Source organism: Pezoporus wallicus, unplaced genomic scaffold (assembly GCF_028554395.1).
Source record: "Pezoporus wallicus isolate ANWC-B61680 ecotype Strahan unplaced genomic scaffold, APGP_CSIRO_Pwel_v1 contig_7505, whole genome shotgun sequence".
Lineage (NCBI taxonomy): Eukaryota > Metazoa > Chordata > Aves > Psittaciformes > Psittacidae > Pezoporus > Pezoporus wallicus.
The window spans coordinates 1,177,528-1,192,816 of NW_026638908.1; the positions used below are offsets into that span (position 1 = coordinate 1,177,528).

Consider the following 15,289-nt stretch of genomic DNA (forward strand, 5'->3'; position numbering starts at 1 on the left):
TAAAGCTTGTGTGAAAGAGAAAGCACTTCAAAAGTTTGGGATCTTTTTGAGGGCACAGACATTGATCTTCCATGTATTAACTTATTTTTATGGTGATTTTTATGAACTTTACAGCTGTAAAAGAAATAGTAAAAGCATGCCTGTTATCATAAAAGACTTGGGCTTTTTAATTGTATTTTCCTAATTTGGAAGCTAATTTTGTTGCTCAATTTGGTGTTTAAAACCTGAATTTCATAGCATTAAAGTAGACCATCTAACCTGTTATTTCTTAATGTAAAAAGTGAGACGGTTGTTCAGTAGTAGCCCCCAGAGATAAGCTGTTGCATCCTGGCATTGGTTTTGTTTCATGCTGGGGCACATGAGGGCTACTGCACCTTCTGGCAACTGTGTATGGTTACTGTGCAGTTTCAGAGATGCAAAGTGCTTGAGCAGAGGAAATGGGTCTGCAGAGAGAACCCAGGTGCATCTATTCACCCTATGCGGGGTCTTCTTGCTGACTACAGGTGCATCCTGAAGTGCCTGATGTCCCACATCTGGGGCTGTTTGTGTTAACAACCTTTTATTTGTAGTTTTTGTACTGGTGCAATACAGCCACATGTGGACAAAAATGGTTGAGATATGTGAGGCAAGGAGAAATTCTGTGAGGTTTGCTTGTTCACTTTCAAGTTACATTGCTAGCAAGGGTTAAAACTTGCTCCATTTCTAGTAAGTACATTGCTCTACTCAAAGTGTTGCTGTTTTGGTGCAGACTCTTGACTGGGAAGCAGAAATGTTCTCTTTTTTTTTTTTCCTCATGACACAAATGAGCCACTCAGATTTCTGTATGACAAGATAGGATGAAGCCAAATTAGCAACTGAGTTCACCTCACTTCTTTCAGAGAGGTTTCAACCTTGCTGTGAAGCACTGATTAAGCCACAAGGCTGGTGGCTAATGTGATTTTAGATGTACGGCATGTACAACTGCACAATGTATGGTTGGCAACTGCTTCATTCTGAGTATCTGATTTAGCTCAAGCTGAATGGAGATAGGAGGGCTAAATATAACGTTTCTGGTGGCATGTTCTTATTTTCCAGACTCTTTTAAGGTGTGATGAAATTTGTCAGGTGCTGCAATGTAGCTGTGTGCATGAAGAACGTGCCCAAAGGGCAGCTGATGAAAGGGGCTTTGTCTTGCCTCAATTGCCCCTTGCTTCCAGAGTTCACCAGGCTCTGAAAACACATAAACATGCCCCGGGGGTCTGCATGGCTTGGGCAGGGCATAACTGGCATGTTCACCCCTTTCCCCTGGCTTTCATCTTCTTACCTCCCAATGCACTGAAGAGATAGCTTTATTTGTGGGTTGAGTGTGGTAATAGATTTGGTTTCAAGAAAATCCCTGTGGGCAAAGTGTGGCTCCCGATGTTGTACCTGTGCTGTAAAATGGAGGTGGAGCTGCTAATTGGCAGTCAAGCATGTGCTGTCTTTAGCTGGCAGGATGGCAATAGCAGGGAGGGTGTGATTTGTGCCTCTGTATGCTCAACTGTGCCACTGGCATATTCGTTGCTCCTCTTAAAGAGTCTACTGTTATTATGGATAAGTAATGATAGACAGAATTTAGTCTACCTGCACTGCAAGTTCATTTGGCTGTCTTTACGTGTGGTGCAATTTAAAAAAGTAGGAAGAGAGGTAGATACAGTTAAGTGGCCATGATATGCTAGGTTCTTGAGATGCCCGCATTTTTGGGAATCAGTCCTGGACACATACAATCACAGCCTTAGCCATTTGCTAGCCTGATGTGACAGACTGAGCACAGAGAGCAGCAAGTGATGTGTGTTTGAAAAGAGCATATGAACTCCTTTCTGTTTCCTGGATTTTGTGGGTTTGAGTTTATCTTTGCTGTTCCTTAGCAACCTTATTTGTTTCCACTCAGTGCTTTCTGGATTTGACTGTGAGGGTTTCCTCCCTACACTGGCTTGGTTGCAGCTGGGAGGGTTAGCAAAGAGTGTGAAGGGAGGACATTGCAGACACACCAGGTATCGCACTGACTGCTGCATCCTCCAGCCAGGGAGGAAAAGGCTGACCATTTCTTGTTCTAGATAATGTCAAATATAAGGAAACTAGAGCAAAGCTGTGTTAGAGGTACTTTTACTATTAAAAAGAGGGAAGTGGAAAAAGCAGCTGTGCATAATTTATATTCTATAGCCATATGAAATACATACTGACATGTGTATTACATGTGCCACAGATAGTTCTCCCCTATCTCCAAGTATAATTAATCTCTTGCTCTTGGACTTTGCTAAAGTGCCTCTAGCAGTAGTGACACATCCCAGCTGCAATCCAGAGGCATAGCTGAGAAATAGGTCAGTTGTATCAGAAGTCAGGTTTCCTAAGAGAATACAGGGAATAGAGCCACGAGGCTCCTGAATGTGAAGCCTGTGTAGGATTGCCTTCCTAAATGGATGAATGTTCAAAGTTAACAATATGGCTAATGCTGTAAAGGAAGAACAGCTTTGCTGTTATGCATCTATGCAGAAGACAGCGAGGGGGAGCTGAAATTTTTGGGAGACAGAGCTTCTGAGGGACCTACTTGACTAGGGGGGGGAACTGATTATCTTGGAGATCATGGTAGGCAGGAGGAATCTAAGTGCTCTGTGGGCAAAGAAATGAAGATAGGCACTGGGAGAGAAATTTCTCAGTAATCTGGGATTCAGCCCTATCTTAAATAACATGGGAATCATCTACTTGGAGCCGTCACTGTACATGTATGCTGATTGAGACAGTTCTAAGGCACCTGTTCTTCATCCATTCTTGTTTTCTTTGACTTTCAGTCTTGTTCAGTCTACTTGATCTTTCTATTGCCCTGCTTCTCGAATATAAGCACAAAGTAATACAGGAGATGTAGAAGTGAAGTTTTGAGCAGAACTTAACAGAAAGCATGTGTGGTTAATGACATTCCCCAAATTCTCATTATGTTCCCCTTTTCCCTTCTGATAATCCCATAATTCTTCCTCTGATGTCACACACCACCTATAAAACCTGGATTTCTCACTCTGTCCATGATACCAAAGTACACCCATATGGGCCCTAGCTACCTTCTATTTTGATTGCTGCAGTTTTCTCCTTTTGACTTCTTTTATTCTCACAGCCTTCAAACCAGACACCGCTGCACTGACCCGTTTCCTGCTGTTTGTCCAGATCATCTCTTTGTACAGGCAAGGAGTTTCTTGTGCTTTATTGTTCGTGGTGATACATCATCAATCTCTTCTTTCTGCTCTGCTAGTGGTCACAATATCAGTCTCCCTCATCTTTCTCAGATGTCTTCTGTACTCTGAACTGACCATTATTTGCTTAATCAGCTTTCAGTTAATCACTGTAACAACCAAGGCACTTACTGAGAGCATCTGGGCAAAGTGAAGTAAGGTACTGGGGAGCCACATTCAGCATGAGAAGTCAAGCTACAAAGCCAGTGGTCAGGAGCCAGAATCAAAAGAGGGGATGAGATGAGCTTTCCTGTCAATTACAAGATCAGGCATGTCAGTCGGGCAGGGAAATCTGCAGGAGAGGTCTAACCCATTTCTCCATTCTCAGCCCGTTTCTCCAGTTGTTACCAAATGGGAGAATTTGGGCAAGAGCACTGACCTGTTGGTATCAGTGGAAGGGGTGCCAGGCTTTGCTCAGCACACTCAGAAGGAGATCTGTGGTTGATTATCCCCTGCCAGCGGGTTGTGCACATATGCCTTGTGTTACATTGCCTGTGAAGATCTCAGCAATGCACATGAAAAAAAATATTTCTATTTTTGCATATACAGTGCTGCAATGCAAAGAAAGATGGATGTAAAAATCTATCATCTCCCTTTTTCCTAACATTGATGTGTGCTCCATGGAGAAGGCTGGTGCTTGGCACATGTGCAGTAAAAGAACCTTCACTTAAGGCTGAGCCCTGTATCGTCAATTCTAAGGCACCTTTAGATGCTGGTGTTATTTGTCTCTTTTTTAAAAACTCTAAAATTCAACCATTGCTTCCTGCTGCTGGCCTCTGGACAGGGGAATTACTGATGCTGCCTTATGCTCTGAAATTATGGCTGGCAACAGTGATTACGTTAGCTGTAGATAGGCATACTGGGGCCTAATGTCAGCTGTTGCCAAAAGATAGTTTAAAAGCCTCTTCCCTCCCTGCCTCTTTTTCAGATAAAGGCATATTCCTTGTACTAAGTTGGGGCTTCTGTTTTCCTAATCCAAAAAAAGTCCATGAGTAGTTAGTTATATCTTTTCAGTTTTGATTGAAAGTTGCTAATGTTTTTCTCCAGTGGAAATGGAGCTCCTTGGCACAATAGTTGTTCTCTCCTCTGGAGGAAGTTGAAGTGAAAGCAAAGATTCAGGCAAAATGTCTCTTCTCTATCCTGGTGTATCACGCTCTTGCGTGTGATAGAAACTAATCCAGTGCAACAAAGCAATGTGTTTAGCAGTATAAATTCAGATGAAACATCTCTAAGCAAAGTTGAGCTCTCCTGGTTCTCAGGAGCAAAGAGGTGTTTGGTGTGTGTCACTGCCAAAAGATGGGCACTCACATCTGCAGTATCAGGAAATTTGTATTGGGATGGTTTGCTGCAAAAAGTGCAATGCAGAACTTGCATCCATCTCCCATCACAGCCCTTTATTTTTCTAATTGAAAACAGATTATTACAGAGAATTAATTAGCCCCTTCAAAGTGCACATGCAGCCTGCCCATAAAGAGTAATAAACTTTCAATTCATAAGAGGTAATAGATTTCAGGTCCTGTTGGCTCACTTTGCACACAGGAATAATCCCTCGCTCATCAGGGTTATTTGAATTAGGCAGACTTGACTTTTTTATGCCATTAAAAGAAGTTTGTATGTGCCCCTTTTTCTTTCTTCACATTCTTTCTTGTCTGAGCATACCTGAGATGCCTAAAGGCTTCCAGGATATCATAGGCAAACAGCTGTTCAGCTCAAGTGTGCTCTGTAGTTGATGAGTGGGGGATTTCTGTTTATATTCCAGAGGCTCGCTTGAAGAAAGATTCAGAGACCTGGTGACTGCTGAGCATTTCCTTCTCGTTTTCCTTCCAGAGAGAGGGATACCCACCCTTCCTGCCGTTAGCTTTCTCCAGTTTCTCCAAGGCAGTAGGTCATACATAATGATATTTCTTAAAAAAAAAAACAAACAAAACTGCAAACCCAACATGTTATAGATAACACCATGTGGTTCAGCAGCAGTGCTGACGTAAGGGATTGTGAAGGTGCAGCTGTTTGTGGGACTGGCATCCAGATGAGGCAATTGAACTAGCTTTAAAAAGTGTGGGGTGGGGGGAAAAAAGGAGAAGTTCTTTGTTTTGAAGCTAGATCAGTTCCCTGATCTGGCTCAGCACAACTGGGTGGTGCACTGTGTGCTAGGGAGGAAGCAAAAGGCTGGGAGTGGGATGGGAGACGTGAGGTAACTCCTGAAGCTTGTGCTGCTGCCTGCAGTATTATCTGTATGATGGTGCCTGAGTTTGAGAATGACTGCGGTTCAGTCTGTGCTTAAGGAAACCAGTGGTTTTGGGGACCTGCATTTGCCAGTGAGCTTCACATCTTTCCCTGTGATCATTACTTTTAACATCATTTTGCAGATGTGAAAGCAAAGGTCAACTGACTTTTTCAGAAGAGAATTGCATTGTGAATAAAGGTAAAATGTGAAAGTTGTGAGTTCCCTATCGGTGTGGCCTCTGTTGGTGGCTTCCATGTGCCTTCCTGGGGCTGGAGCAGCTGTCAGCAGTGCTTGGCCAGAAAGAAGCTGACCTAAATGGAACTACTCACTATTTGTGATTTTATTTACAAAGAACACCTCACAGAAATGTTGGATTTTTTCAACAAAGCCCACCACCACCCATCCCTGGTCACTAGTAAGAGAGATACTAGTTCATCTGTGTGCCTTTTAGCACAACACAAAGAAATCTGTTCAGGTTGGTTTAAAGGGAACCTCCAAAATAACATCCAGGAAGCTTCTCCTTTCCATCACCTTCTGACAGAACTTATGTGGCTTCTAGTTTAGCCAGAAGGATTTTCTCTACTATAAAGATTTTTCAACATACTTCTTTCCCCTCCGATGTTATGGAGCTATGGCATGAAAAAGATTATTTGAGCTGCATTGAATGATTCTGTTTAACTAACTTGAGTAAAAGATTGTCATGCTTGTTCTAGTCTGAGCATGATCAGAAATACTGCATGGTGGTATGTTATGTTTGGAAAATTAACACTGTGTCTTAGCAGGAGCCTCAAATCTTTTGAAGGCAGATTTAGTTATTTTCTCCAGTTATGAAAAATATTTTCAATTTAATTTAAATTCCGTTAGACCCATGTTGCTGTTTTCAGGAGGTAACAGCTGATTAGGTTCTCAGTTACTTTTCTTTCAATTCCTGGAAGGAAATCTATTCTGTGGTTTATGTGGTAAAGTGACTGAAGAGTTTAAGTGCATGTAGACAAAGCTGTCCCTGTTAAGGAAAAAGTATAGTTAAAGGTATATTATGAGAAAGTGACAAGTGAAATGTTTTTTCAGCATGTGGGCTGCATAGGACACGACAAACCTACCCTAAAGATGGTCTCATGCATGAGATTCTGTCAAAGAGAAATCTTCCTTTAGAGACTCATACTTGAGGCAGGAGACTTATGCGACCTGCCTGGTATGCCTGAAGGAAAAGATGTATTAAATGCTAGCAGAGAAGAAGGAAAAAACTTGTCAAAATTTGTGGTTTTTTTTTAAAAGGGTGCCAGCATTTGGTCAGAGCCAGCTACACCAGACTTGTGATCGATTCTGGGAGCTGAGTTTACAGGAAAGTTTTGTTGTTCTGTTAAGAAATAGAACAGGATGAACTTTTCAACCTAGTAGGTAGAGAGCTAATTTCCATGGGCCTAACTCTGTCGGCAAGAAAAGTGAGTGTTAAGAAAGAACAGGCAAACTGTTAAGACAAGGCATTAGGTGTTTTCTCACAGCAAAAGCCAGATGACTGGAATCAGAAGACCAGAAAGTTTCTAAGTCCGCTCATGCACATTGAACTAGACATCTGACTTGAAAGATAGGAAAAGGAGAGATAAAAACTTACATGATACTCATGTATGTAAAACCAATTTTGAAGTCTATATGAAAAGGGAGGTTTTGCAGAGGAGAAAGAATCATCAATTGTAAAGTTTAAGTTGGAGCAAAATCTTTAAAACCTTTTCCCCTATGTCACACAGAAAGCTGTCATCATGTGTCAACCCCTACCCTGAGCTGCATGGATTCCCGTGAGTGCATCACAGTATAAAGTGTCATATCATTCCTACCTAAGGATCTTGAGTCATGTTCCATTTGTAAAAAGTCTTAGGCCCCACTGACACTTATTTAAAAAACAAAAGCAAACAACAAAACCCCCAAATCCACAGCTTCCCAAGTTTGTATTTACCTGACACAGTCTGTTTTGTAGCAGATTTGTGGAGAGGTTTGTCTTAAATCTTACTCTATTCCTTTTCAAATCACAGTCCAACCTTCAAGAAGGTTTTGAGTGCTCACAATTATTTATTGTAGAATTGTAATACCCAGGCTCCTCCAAAAAGGATCCCAGAATCTCGTTGTGCTCAGCAGAGTGAAAAACACAATGTAAGGAAAAGTTCTCACCAACATACTGAAGTGGCACATGGCTCTTCAGAGACTGAAAGTGGTTTTCCCACATTCTGGTAGTTTCTCCTGAAAAAACAAAAACCAAGACACCTTAAGATCTTATCCCTTGAGGGCTCCTGTTGACTTGCAATCATACATTGCAGAAGAGTGTTCAACACAGTCTGACCTTAAGAACCCTGTTTCTTACTTCTCTATTGCACTAAAGAGAACAAGTGTTCCTGTTTCTTTGGAGAATAATTATTCCTCTTTTCTACTTTGTGCTTGCTAAGAAGTACTTGTGTGATTAAAGTGGTTTGTTGTTTTAGACTGATAGTTTGGGTGTGGGATAGGAGAATTGCTGGATCCTCCTTCCATGGACCAGAAGATCTAAGTGAGCTCATTGCCACTAGCTTCATGCCAAGGGAGAGATCTTAGTGGGATCACTAAAGATTAGCAGTTGCATGAATAAAGATACCTACAAGAAGAACGTTTTGAAGTGGCACAAACCTTCCTTTTCCAGACAAAAACACTGGCATTTCATAATCAGTCTGTGATGAGGAACAAATTGTTAGGAAAAAGGAATTCCTGGGAATTGCAACATTGCAAACTCTGTTCTTCCGAATCAGAATGAATAGCCAGAACATCCCACTGAATGAAAATACTGGGGATTGGAAAAAGTTAATTTGTGACAATGGAAACATTTCATACCTTTATATTTGGTGTAACCTGATGATAATGCAAATATCCAGGCTAATGTTTCATAAGTTGAAGAAATTCAGTTATGTAAAATCATAGTGCTTTACTATAACATTTTTACTTCTACCCACTTTGAATTTTCACCCCTGTTACAAGACAAAGAACCACACTCCATTCACATCAATAGCTCTTTTCATCTGGGGGGACATGATTTAGAGAGTAGCTTTCCCAAAGGTAAGACTCACCCATTACCTGCTGGATGGGTTTTCTGTGTGATTTCCCCAGATATAGGAAAATAAACTGGAGTGTCTGTGGTAGCAGGGAAATACTTTTATCTTCACCCTGGAAGTTTAAAATGAGCATTAAGTCTCCTGTTCCAGGTGCTTTAGGAAAGAGTATGAGAAACTTAACAGAGCTTTATTTCAATACCTCTCCTGCTATTTCCCAGTATACTACTCCATAGTATAAAGAAACCTGAAGTATATAAAGTTCTTGAGCTGGAGATGATAATCTCCTGCATGTTGTATTTTGTTGTTATGGCATCTTTCCTCTATGACTCTTGCTATTGTTTTATTGTTAAGGAAATAATTTTGGCATTTCAAGTACTTTGTATTGATTAGTTTCATAATTTAGTTTTCTTGAGTGACATAGTAATTATTGGGTTAAACCTGAGGCCTGATAGGGTTCTTGGACTCCCCTTAGGTCTTGTGTTTGAGAATCAAGAGATAAATATTTCCCTTCACCTTTCATGATTTTTCAGGCCTCAGTTTCCTTACTGATTTCTTTCCCAAGCTGGAGAGTCTTGGCCAATTTAAATGCTTTCCACAATGAAGCTGTATCATATGGATAATTTGTCCTCTTTATACTTCTTCTACTTCTGTTATATTCTTTCTTAGAAGAGAATTGTATGTGATAACAAAGGTATTGTTGCATGACTAATTCTGACATACAACATTTTCTTTTTGATTTTCTCTTCTTAATAATGATTAATGGTTTATGTGCCTGTTAGACACTATTGTTTAGGGAGCTATTCCTGCCAGAGAAAGAGCCAAAATAAGTCGAGAAGATCTCTCTTCTCAAATGAACATTCTAATGACAACAATATACTAGAGACCATTATTTTATGTACCCAGAGAAGGTTTTATTTTTTTTTCTTCACATTTATGTTTCTGAGCATTGAATTTAAGCTGCTGTTTTGCTTCCCAGTTACTGGCTATATCCAAATTCTTCCACAACTTGTACTTTGATAACATGATGTGACAAAGTTTGCTGCTGATGTTGGATAAATTGGTATTGTAAAGATGAGTGCCACCTGCAGAGATATCCAGAAGACTTTTCTGAGGGTGCCATTCTCATACCACTCAAATTAGATTTGGTGTTGGTACGTACAAATGATGAACAAAGCTGACATCAGCTTAAAAAAAAAGTAAATGACAAGTGTTCCGAGCTAACAGCCATGCCTCTTTGGGAATGAGACCTTGACATTACATCAGAGAGTGAAAAAGTCACTCTGATAGTCAAAAAAGTAAATCAAACATTAAGGATTAGTATGGGAAAAGAAGAATTAGTGGGAGGAAAATGAAATAGAGTACAGGCATTTGCTCCTGTATAAATTCAAATTGAACCCATACCCTGACTGCTGTGTGCAATTCAGCTACCCCTGTCCTACAGCTTTAAAGGGGACATAACAGAGCTAGCTCAGAGAAGGCCAAAGATGACCTAAAGATATGGAATGGCTTCTACAAGGAGAATGACTCAATCAGCTCCTCTGCCTGAGAGACATACAACTGACAAGGAATATCACAGAGATATATTAATTCATGGATGATATGGAGATGGTTAATAGAAAAAGGTTGTTCTTGCATGGGAAGAGATAGTTAATTTGGGACTATCCAATGAAATTTACAGGAAATAAGTGGCGCATGAAAGAATGTGTTTTTTCTCACAGGCAGTGAAGCTATGGAACTCCTGCCAGAAAATGAGTGATATATAAGTCCATTTATCATAATTCCACTAAGTCTGGGAAACACTGAGAGGAAGTTACTGCTTCACTTCTTTGCCACTTGTGCAGTGGGATGGTCTGTACCTGCATGAAGCTCATGGATGATATTGAATTGGAGAAAGGGGTCAATCTACTGGAAAGCAGCATGGATCCTTCCTCCAGCTTAGCACATTCCTTCTGAATGGCCAACAAAAACCTACTGGAGTTCAGTAATGGAAAATGCAAAATACTGCACCTAGGATGCCATAACCACATGCAGCAGTGCAGGCTGGGGATACACAGGATAAAAAATAGCTTTGCAGAAAGCTGCAGGTGAGCAATCAGCTGAATAGGCAGCTGCAGTTTCTTTTGCAGCCATGAGGACTAACTGGTCTGTATGACCAAGAGCATGGCCAGCAAGATGAGGGAAGTGATTATTCTCTGTATTTGACATGTATGAGGCCATGTCTGAGGTACTGTGTTTGGATTGGGTCACCCTAGTGCAAAAGCAATATTTACAAATTGGAGAGGGCCCAGGAAGGGTCACCAAGATGGTCAGGATGCTGCAGCACATACTGCACAAGTGGAGGCTGAGAAAGCTGGGTTTGTTCAGCCTGCAGATGAGAAGAGTAAGGGAGGGTCCAATTCCTGTCTTCTAACTTCCAAAGAGTAGAGAAGTATTCAAATGAACTTACATCTGTGTTTCCCAAGACATGTCATGCCTTTCTGCACCCTCTGTCTTACCTTTACTTTAGACAGGTAGAATTGTTGTGAGCAGGAGAAGTCAGGAGGCTGGGGCAGGTGTGGGGGCCTGCACTGAGGGCTGGGGGCAAGAGGTGTACTCTGCAGGCTGGGGTTTCTTGCAATGAGAAGGTGGGGGATGCGGAAAAATGTGAGAGTGGAGGAAAAGAAGGAAATCTGGTTAGGAAAAAGAATTTAGGAAAGGATGGGAAATGAGATGGAAAATGTCAGGGGTTCTGTATTGAAAGAATGAGGAGAAATTGGCTCTGAGTAGGGGTGGGTTGCAAAATGAGTTTGGAAACAGAAGGGCTTGGGAGATAAAAAGTCACAACTAGGAAAAAGTAGACAAGAGGGGAGAGTCAGGGGATGATCATGCTGTGCTGGACAGGATTTGGGATGAGAATAGGCAGGGATTACTGTGATGCCTCCCTCCTGCTTCTAACCAGCTCAAATCTGCGGACAGAAATTTGCAGAGACCTGGCCTTCCTCTCCCTGCAGCAAGGGATTTGTCTCTCCTACGTTCTCTTTTTGTCACTCAAAAGTATAAAATTTAAAGTTCAATTTCCAGACAAGAAGATAACAATAATTTTGCTGGCTATCTATTTTTAAATCGACACCTCAAAAAAACATAGCAATGTCACAGAACCCTCAAACTCAGCTCCTCCTTCACAGTTTTTCTGCTCCTTTCCAGGATGAGATGGGACACTCATCAGTCAGAGTGCAGACTCGGCTGCCAATTGCACTGTCTCCCTTGCCCGAATCCGCTTCCAAATTTAGCCAGACGAAGTAAATTCTGGACAAAGACCATTCCCGGCTTGGCCGGCAGATGGCAATTACTGCTCTTAAAGGGATCCTTAGGCGGCCTTTAAAGTATGGAAGAAAGGGATTTGCAGTGGCTCAGTCTCCTTAATATTATACTGAGTGTAAAAACACCTCTGAAATTTGAGTTCAGCTTTCCTGTCATCCACTAACAGATCAAATATCGGAGCTTCTCAGTCTGTGGAATAAGTACTGTCATACATTAAGGAGAAAAGCGCTTAATGCTGTTTTGTTCATTTGGCAGTTAACTCTGGTATGCTTCGGTACCATGTAGTACAGGAAGTTTTGGTCCCTTTTTAAAGGTACTGTAAAATCTACATTGTTTATGGGATGCTTCCTGTCACATCAAAGGGTCCTGATATGCATTGACATGGAGGGTTGAAATGAAAGAAACAGTGGACGTAATTGTGTGTTTCCTATTGTTACAGATCCACAGGAAATGAGCCACGTGATTTCAAAAGAAAGAAAAAGCAGAGCATGCAGGTATGGATAATATATGTAATAAATGACAAACTTCTGGAAAGGTTAGCAGAGAAGGCTCTGCAGGAGAATAATGGAAACTTGAGTAAGGTTCTTTGCTGAATAAGGAGAATATTTCTGGGATGATGTAAAAAGTCAGCAAGACAGCAATCAGAACTATAGCTAATGGACAAATATACTGACATTTCACTTTTCCTTGCCTGAATTCCTCTTTCAATCTCAGTTTCTTAAATCATTCTCTGATGATCTTTTTGCCTCAAGATGCATAAATAGAATATGAAACAAGCTTTACCTAGCTTTGCATGGCTTAAGGTTTAGTTCCTCTGATATGAGTCTGAATTGCTGAAATGAGCAAAGAAGAAAAACTAGTGGGAAGACAAACATGGGATCATGCCAAAAAGGCTGGTTTACTGTCAAACACTCCATATTTCAGACTGACTGAAATACTATGTTTTACTTCCCAGTCATACTGATATAATCAAATTATAATGAAAGAATGAATTCCTAGACTGAGAGTGTAATTAACAGTTTTTAACTCAAGGTCCTTTCCCAAGCTATTGCAGACAGTCCAGAAGTGTGTGATGTCTGCCCTTGTATTTCTATGGTTAGTGGCCAGAGCTCTGTGAAACCCTGAGTTAGAAGCCCTCTCACTGTCAAAAAAAGAAAGTGCTTCTTTGAGTAAGAGAGAGTCTGTACCGCCAGAAACAAGCTAGTCAAAACAGAAGTCTGGAGGGGCTGTGTGGCCTTGGGCTTCAAAGGAAGTCCCAGATCTGCTGGTGGTGAATAGTTTAAGCAGACTGCAGGAGCTACATTCAAAAAGTTTGTTTAAAAACAAACAAATCTGTAATTCTTACATGTTCATGGGTAAAAGTGTGTGCCCTTGGCTTTAACACCAAAGTTGATTCTGAAAACTGCTGTTAGGAAACCATGTTATTTGGAAACAGCAAGGTAGACTCAGAAGGAATTTATCCAAGAAATTAAGAGGGTTGGTTTGGGGGTAAGAGACAGAAAAGTTTCAGGGTAATGAGAATGGGGTCAAACATGATTGCTATACCTGGAAATCTGCTTGCGAAATCCAGAGTTAGGAACACTGGGTCTATATGCATCAGTGAGTCTTTAAAATGTGGGAGATTGAGGATGGAGACAATCACAACAAATCCAGGTCTAACCAGAGATCAACCCACCTGTGACAACAATTAATGCTTCCAGTTAATATCTCATGCATATATTGCTCCCCAGAATGAGCTTGATATCTCATCTTTATGAGAAGCACACAGCTTGGCTAGAAAAAAATCAAGTCTAGCTCTCTCATATTGCACTTGCATGTCAGGAAAAGCAAAATGAGAAAAAAAGGCACTCAACCCTTCCAGTAGGTTACCCTGAAGTATCAGTGCCACTGTGAAAGCTGAAGTCAAACACAAAGTTTGGGGTTTATGCCTGTATCTTAAATTCCTGGCTATTATTGGATTCATTGCTCAACCAGAAAACTGCTTTTTCCAACTGATAGCCTTGTAAAATCATAGTGGAAACAGAAAATACTGTGTACTTTGGCTGAGGCATTACCAACCATAAAGATCTGGCAACTGCACCTTGCGAAACAATTTTGCTAATTATATTTAAATTGGAGTGAATCAACCCTTCCAACTCTGAATAAAGAGCAACTTTATTTTTCCCAAGGAGAAAAGCAGATGGGAGACGGGATGCATTCAGGTGAGCAGGTTTTTAACAGGTGCTCCGGCACTGAGATGTAACACCACTCTAACAATACCCATTCACTGGGCTGGTGCAAGTTATTACACTGTGTAAAGTAAAAGAAGATCTAAAGTTAAAGCTCTGTAGTTACTCCACAACAGCTCATGTGTGAACAGAAGGTAAAACTTCGTAATTACTCCACAACAGTTCCTATGTGAACAGTCTGATATCAGAGTATCATTTTCTTCTTGGTTAACTTTTTCTGCATGTCCATGATATATTAAGCTTGTTCATGAAAAAAAAAATATCCCTCTTCTATATGTGAATATACATCAGTTTTTGTAAGAAAGGGCTGGTAGTCCTTTAGCTTCTGCTTTTCTACTGACTGGTGGCAGTACATCACGTATCCTGCAGAAGTACAATTAGCAAAATGCCTTAAGATCAAAGGAACTACAGCATTTTAGAGTCTGGCAACAGAGTGGGTCACAAAAGGTCAGAAAGCATTCTTTCTGTAAAAATAAGTGTCCCGAGTTATTTTTAAGATCACCCATTTATGTTAGAAGCAACTTTCTCAGCAAGTATAGTAGGCATGTTTGGATGGTGATACAGAAATCTGAGATGACTAAATGAGTGATAATGTCGTTCTCCATAGTAAATTTACCTCAATGAAAAGAATTGTACAACATATTGTACACATTTTTCATGCCCAATCAGTAGCATTATAGGTTTTATTAATTGTAAAATCCTGTTAGTACCCTGTAGTATACTGCTGTAAATTCCAGCAAAGTGAATTTTGGAACTCTGATACTGCTGCTTGTATGGTTCTAAATCAGATTCCTACGTGTTTAGGAATCATTCATGTGGTTTAAGTGGTTTGGGTTTACATCATCTTATTGCTTATTTGGCCCAATTTGAGCACATGATCTTTCCCTTAAAGGGTGGTACTCTGTGTACTATGTTACTCAAAGAGTTGGCAACTTCTTAAAGATTTAAAAGATGCTACTTGTAGAGCTTGGAGGAGTTGAAGGCTTTTAGCAAAATAATTTAGGTGGAGTGTTGTTTAATTAATATTACTATCTCAGGGAGAATTTACTCTTATAGAAGATGACCTTGATTTCACCCTTGTGAGAGAAGGAGGGAAGACTCACCTTTCTCATAAAGGTGTTTTTAACTACAATATAAGACCCAGCCAGCCACCTAAACAGTTAGACATTTCACACACTGAATAATTCTGCCTGAAAACTGGTGCTGCACCTGTTGTGTCACAGCTCT

At 40.6% G+C, this 15,289-nt stretch overlaps 1 long non-coding RNA gene across 1 annotated transcript in view; it reads right to left on the reverse strand.

Moving 5' to 3' along the window:
• The window catches only part of LOC130601286 (uncharacterized), a 35,108-nt gene that overhangs the window by 12,170 nt on the left and 7,649 nt on the right, over window positions 1-15,289 (reverse strand). Inside the window, exon 3 of the long non-coding RNA XR_008972632.1 lies at window positions 7,627-7,695. This is a non-coding gene — a long non-coding RNA (uncharacterized LOC130601286). The remainder of the gene's footprint in view (window positions 1-7,626; window positions 7,696-15,289) is intronic.